The 6,587-nt window shown below is 39.3% G+C and overlaps 1 long non-coding RNA gene across 1 annotated transcript in view; it reads right to left on the bottom strand.

Annotated features, from left to right (window-relative positions):
• LOC138363939 (uncharacterized) overlaps positions 1 to 3,693 on the bottom strand; it is a 134,817-nt gene extending 131,124 nt beyond the window's left edge. Inside the window, exons 1-3 of the long non-coding RNA XR_011228277.1 lie at positions 3,576 to 3,693; positions 1,940 to 2,049; positions 1,416 to 1,483 (exon numbers count right to left, since the gene is read on the bottom strand). This is a non-coding gene — a long non-coding RNA (uncharacterized lncRNA). The remainder of the gene's footprint in view (positions 1 to 1,415; positions 1,484 to 1,939; positions 2,050 to 3,575) is intronic.
• Between the last annotated feature and the right edge of the window lie 2,894 nt (positions 3,694 to 6,587).

Consider the following 6,587-nt stretch of genomic DNA (forward strand, 5'->3'; position numbering starts at 1 on the left):
AACATACACCCCCAATGAATTTTCCAGTGAGGTTTGATAGAAATTTACTTCAGGACACATACTAGAAAAAGTTTGTTACAATTAACAATTTTTGTTTGTGTGAATATTTTGGTGGATAATATACAATTATACACTAAAGGGACCTAGCCATATTTATTCTTAAATATCTTCAAACTGATATTACTTTGAAATTTAACAATAAAAACATAAGCATTTTTACTATTAACACTGAAAAACAAAAATGGTAGAATTTTTCAACTAATATTATTGCAAACCCTTTTGATTGGTTTTGTTATAAAGTTAAAGTTCAATATAGTAGGCTAAGCTAAGCTTTGCTAAGTTAGAACAGAGGATTTTTGGACTTGTAGATTTGTAAACCTCATCCTGTAAACATTCATGTTTCTACATGTTAAACAAGCTACGAGGATGAAGGAAGAGGATGTTCCCTCCATTCTGGATGTTATATTTACAAGGAAAGAGGAAGAGATATTTGTCATTCAGTACCTCCCTCCCTTGGGTAAAAGTGACCATGTCTTTTTGGGAATAAAGTATGCAATGCATTATAATCTGTTAGAAAATAAGCTTGAAGCAGTTGAAAAACCTGATTTGTGGAGAGGTCATTATGGGGAACTCAGATATTTCCTTAAGGAATTTGACAAACACTTGCTGTTAGGACATGAAGTGAATGAGATGTATGTCAAGTTTTGTGAAATATATGATAAAGGCACAACAAAATTTATTCCAAAGGAGAGATGCAGAACTAGGAAAAGGGGATTTGTTTGCAGATGTCATCTGGATTTTTCCGAGTTTCGGAGTTTCCGTTAATATTTTCTATTTTGATCCAAATATGTATAATGTTAATGAATTTTGATAAATGAGCTTTCCTGTCTACTTAGGTAATGATTCCAAAGATCGTCCTTCCTTTCCTCCCTGGAATCTGGATGTAGCAGGTGCTCAATTGTCAAAAGTGAAAAATTTGGTTTGTCATCCGAATGCACCATATGGGTAAATTTTTTAATAATATTTTAAAAATAGTATATGGCACTATTTTTGCAAAATCATTACAAGATCTATTATTCTAATAGGGGTTTGATAAAATACAGTAGAATGCCTACTGGTTTTACCTGTAATAGGGTTTGATACAGTTGATTATGGATATATTGTAATGAAATGCTATTGTTAAGAAACACTTTTTTAAAGAGTATTATTTTCAGAGCAGCTCTGAAAATTAGTTGATTACAGATAATGCTACATAATACACTTAATGTGTGTATATGCTACCACAAGTGAGGTATATAATGGTATTTATGAATAAGATGTAATTGTCTTTGACACTGATAAAATTAAGTACTGTGGTTTTATATACTGATAATTAGCTAAAAATATATACTATACAAGTAAATAAATTATTTTACCTTGCACCTAGATCCACCAAGACTTTATGGTGTGCGTTTCAGTACTTCGGAAATCTGGAATCTCTTATCTGCAATGAAACAATACATATTATTGCACTTACCAAAAAATGGATGAATGTAGAAAATAGAGAACTATTAGCTGAATATCAAATAAATGGATTTAATCTATTTCACACAGATAGATATATTAGACAAGGAGAGGGAGTAGCCATGCATGTTAGGTAATATTTGAAATGTAGTCTCGAAAAGACTACATTTCAACAGAAACGTGCCACACAAGACTGAACCTCATCGAGGCCAAACGTCTAAATGCGAGCATGAACGAGTAAGAAATAATACTTTAACACCAGGCATCATACACATAATGAATGCACCTGCAGACACACAACGAGCACTATCAACATAGCAAAGATTACTCCATAAACAAAAAATCATTAAATATGATTGACAATGAGATGAAATAATGCACAGTATGTCAATTTTGTGATTTTTTTTCATTACCGAACTAGGTTTTCAATGCTTACATTTGTTATTCTTGGCATTCTTCGCTTCATATCTGAAGCTTCGTTTTAAGTTTCCACTTCAGACATGTTTTCCACAGCTATGCATCTCTGGTTTGCAGCATCAAAATCATCTGTAATAGCTGAATATAATTAATAATATATCAGTGAGATATATATTTATCATTACCTAGTAGTAGTGAACACTAAGAAATAACATAAATCAGCTTTCTAAAGAGATGTTTAATAATACAACACACATGATTTGGAACTTATAACTGGGTTAAGTACTTTGCACATAAATCTCAAGGAGCCATTAGGAAACCCTGGTTGTGATTAAAATATTATGCTGTTTTTAATACTGTATGTGCAGCACTGGCTTTCGCCTCTCAATACACCAGCACTGGCCTTCGCCTCTCAATACACCACCACTGGCCCTCACCTCTCAATACACCAGCACTGCCCCTCACCTCTCAATACACCAGCACTGCCCCTCACCTCTCAATACACCAACACTGCCCCTCACCTCTCAATACACCAACACTGCCCCTCACCTCTCAATACACCAACACTGCCCCTCACCTCTCAATACACCAACACTGCCCCTCACCTCTCAATACACCACCACTGCCCCTCGCCTCTCAATGCACCACCACTGCCCCTCACCTCTCAATACACCACCACTGCCCCTCGCCTCTCAATACACCACCACTGCCCCTCGCCTCTCAATACACCACCACTGCCCCTCGCCTCTCAATGCACCACCACTGCCCCTCGCCTCTCAATGCACCACCACTGCCCCTCGCCTCTCAATGCACCACCACTGCCCCTCGCCTCTCAATGCACCACCACTGCCCCTCGCCTCTCAATGCACCACCACTGCCCCTCGCCTCTCAATACACCACCACTGCCCCTCGCCTCTCAGTACACCACCACTGCCCCTCGCCTCTCAGTACACCACCACTGCCCCTTACCTCTCAATACACCACCACTGCCCCTCGCCTCTCAATACACCACCACTGCCCCTCGCCTCTCAGTACACCACCACTGCCCCTCACCTCTCAATACACCACCACTGCCCCTCACCTCTCAGTACACCACCACTGCCCCTCACCTCTCAATACACCACCACTGCCCCTCACCTCTCAATACACCACCACTGCCCCTCACCTCTCAATACACCACCACTGCCCCTCACCTCTCAATACACCACCACTGCCCCTCACCTCTCAGTACACCACCACTGCCCCTCACCTCTCAATACACCACCACTGCCCCTCACCTCTCAATACACCACCACTGCCCCTCACCTCTCAATACACCACCACTGGCCCTCACCTCTCAATACACCACCACTGCCCCTCACCTCTCAATACACCACCACTGCCCCTCACCTCTCAATACACCACCACTGCCCCTCACTTCTCAATACACCACCACTGCCCCTCACCTCTCAATACACCACCACTGCCCCTCACCTCTCAATACACCACCACTGCCCCTCACCTCTCAATACACCACCACTGCCCCTCACCTCTCAATACACCACCACTGCCCCTCACCTCTCAATACACCACCACTGCTCCTCACCTCTCAATACACCAGCACTATAGCCAGCACCAGAATCTAATAATATTATAAAATATAAGTGTTTACTTACGATAATATTTGCGTGATTGCATGAAGCGTTTGTCTTCTTGCTGACTGCACGGACCACAAACTGACCGCTTTGTTGATGTTCCTGGTGGCGGATGACGCTGTGACGTCACAGGTGAGGGCCGCTTTGCGCACTACTCAATCGTCGCTTGAACCCATCATAAATAGTTTTGTTATTTTTATTATTTTATTTTTATTTATTTTTATACAAGAAGTTACACTGGAGGTTAACACAGAATATAGAAAATAAGTTGAATTAACATTCTTGTAAAGCCAAGCACGCATAGCGTTTCGGGTAAGTCTTTAAACTAATTTTTTTTTTTATATATAAATTAACAGTAAAATTGATAAAAAATGTTACCAGGTATTTTATAGCTTTTCTTTACAGGTACAGATAATTTTAAGTAAAATAATTACAGTAAAATCAACAAAAATGTTTACAGGTAATTTGAAGAAATATTGACACAAAAGCAGATCAGAATAATACACAATAAAGAAACAAGGATTACTAGATACATGAGAATAGCATTTCAGGGTTATACATTGGTTCACTGAAGCACAATATGAGGATCATTTCGAGGAAAAGTTTCAAGGAATAATGCAGTAGAAATTAAATGCACTCATTACAACAACCATGATATACAATTACAATACACAATTTTATTTAGGTAAGGTACATACATACAATAAATATTTACAAGGATTGTTTAACTTATAGGTATAGCTAGTACATACAATGCCTAAAGCCACTATTACGCAAAGCGTTTCGGGCATAAATGGATAGATATCAAATGATATCTAAGATTACAATGTTAAAGTAATATGGCTTAGGTACAAATATTGGGGGATTGAGTAGCACTAGATACAGTGTGAAGATAAAGCCCATGGTAGAAAACTATGAAGATGAAATTAGGTACTTTTTGGTTTTATTTTTGAATATGGCAAAAGTTGGACAGCTTTTCAAATCATTAGGGAGTAAGTTCCATAGACTAGGTCTCTTTATTTACATAGAGTGTTTACATAGATTAAGTTTGACTCTGAGGATATCAAAGAGATATTTATGTCTGGTGTGGTGGGCATGTGTTCTATTACATCTGTCCAGGAAGAGTTTCAGAACAGGGTTTGCACTTAGAAAAAGGGTTTTATAAACGTAATTTACACAGGAGAATGTGTGAACTGAATTTATGTTTAGCATGTTTAGGGATTTAAACAGAGGAGCTGTGTGTTGTCTGAAAGTAGAGTTAGTTATTGTCCTGATAGCAGATTTTTGCTGGATGATGATGGGCCTGAGGTAGTTTGCAGAGGTTGAACCCCAAGCACAGCTACCATAAGTAAGATAGAGATAGATAAGTGCATAATAGAGTGAGAGGAGAGCAGAGTAGGGTACATAATATCTGATCTTAGAGAGTATCTTAGAGAGTATACCAATTGTTTTAGAAACCTTTTTAGTTATGTGTTGTATATGGGTGCTGAAGTTGAGTCTCTTGTCTAAGTACAGGCCAAGGAACTTTCCATCATTTTTATTGCTAATGTTTACATTATCTATCTGAAGCTGAATTGCATTTGTTGATTTGCTTCCAAATAAGATGTAGTAGGTCTTTTCTATGTTTAGTGTGAGTTTGTTGGTTGACATCCACAAGTAGACTTTTTTAAATTAATTGTTTACAATCTTATTTAACATGAGTGGGTTGGGGTCAGAGTAGATGAGTAGTATCATCAGCAAACAATATAGGTTTAAGTATGTTAGAGACATTAGGGAGATCATTGATGTATATAAGAAACAGGAGGGGTCCCAGGATGCTGCTCTGTGGCACCCATACGGTTATTGGTAGAATGGGAGAGGTTATATCATTGATGGCTACATATTAGTGTCTGTTACTAAGATAGGATCGGATATAGTTCAGGGTAAGGCCACGGATTCCATATTGGTGGAGTTTAAGTAAGAGGTAGTTATGGTTAACAGTATCAAAAGCCTTTCTCAGGTCAATGAAGAGTCCAATTGGAAACTCACTTTTGTCGAGGGCTGAGAAGATTAAGTCAAGCAGACTAACAATACCATCATTGGTACTCTTTTGGGAGCGGAAGCCAAACTGACAAGGACTTAGTATATTGAATTTTATAAGGGAGTAGAGCTGTTTGTAAAAAAAAATTAAAATATTTTTGATAATATAGGTTGATTTGATATGGGTCTGTAATTATTTATGTCTGCCGTGTTACCTCCTTTATGAACTGGCGTTACTCTTGCTTTTTTAAGGATATCAGGAAAGGTATGACACACTAGGGATTTATTGAACAGCAATGCTATGGGTGGTGCAAGGGCATGGGGGGCACTCCTGTATACCATCGATGGTATTTCACTAATGTTCCCCGCTTTGGTTTTTAGCGAGTGAATGATGGACACAACATCTGGAGGGCTGACCGGAGAGAGAAGAGAGTTTGGATAGCTGCCTGAAAGATATGTGGTAACATATGTCTGAGTCTCTGGGATTTTTCGGGCAAGGTTAGCACAAATCGATGAAAAGAAGCTATTAAATTCAGTTGTTGTTTCAAGATCTGTTGCAGGTACTCACCTGGTTGTACTCACCTAGTTGTGCTTGCGGGGGTTGAGCTCTGGCTCTTTGGTCCCACCTCTCAACCGTCAATCAACAGGTGTACAGGTTCCTGAGCCTATTGGGCTCTATCATATCTACACTTGAAACTGTGTATGGAGTCAGCCTCCACCACATTGCTTCCTAATGCATTCCATTTGTCAACCACTCTGACACTAAAAAAGTTCTTTCTAATATCTCTGTGGCTCAATTGGGGCACTCAGTTTCCACCTGTGTCCCCTAGTGCGTGTGCCCCTTGTGTTAAATAGCCTGTCTTTATCAACCCTGTCGATTCCCTTGAGAATCTTGAATGTGGTGATCATGTCCTCCCTAACTCTTCTGTCTTCCAACGAAGTGAGGTTCAATTCCCGTAGTCTCTCTTCGTAGCTCATACCTCTCAGCTTGGGTACTAGTCTGGTGGCAAACCT

The sequence above is a fragment of the Procambarus clarkii genome, chromosome 12 (genome assembly GCF_040958095.1).
Source record: "Procambarus clarkii isolate CNS0578487 chromosome 12, FALCON_Pclarkii_2.0, whole genome shotgun sequence".
NCBI classification, from domain to species: Eukaryota; Metazoa; Arthropoda; class Malacostraca; order Decapoda; family Cambaridae; genus Procambarus; species Procambarus clarkii.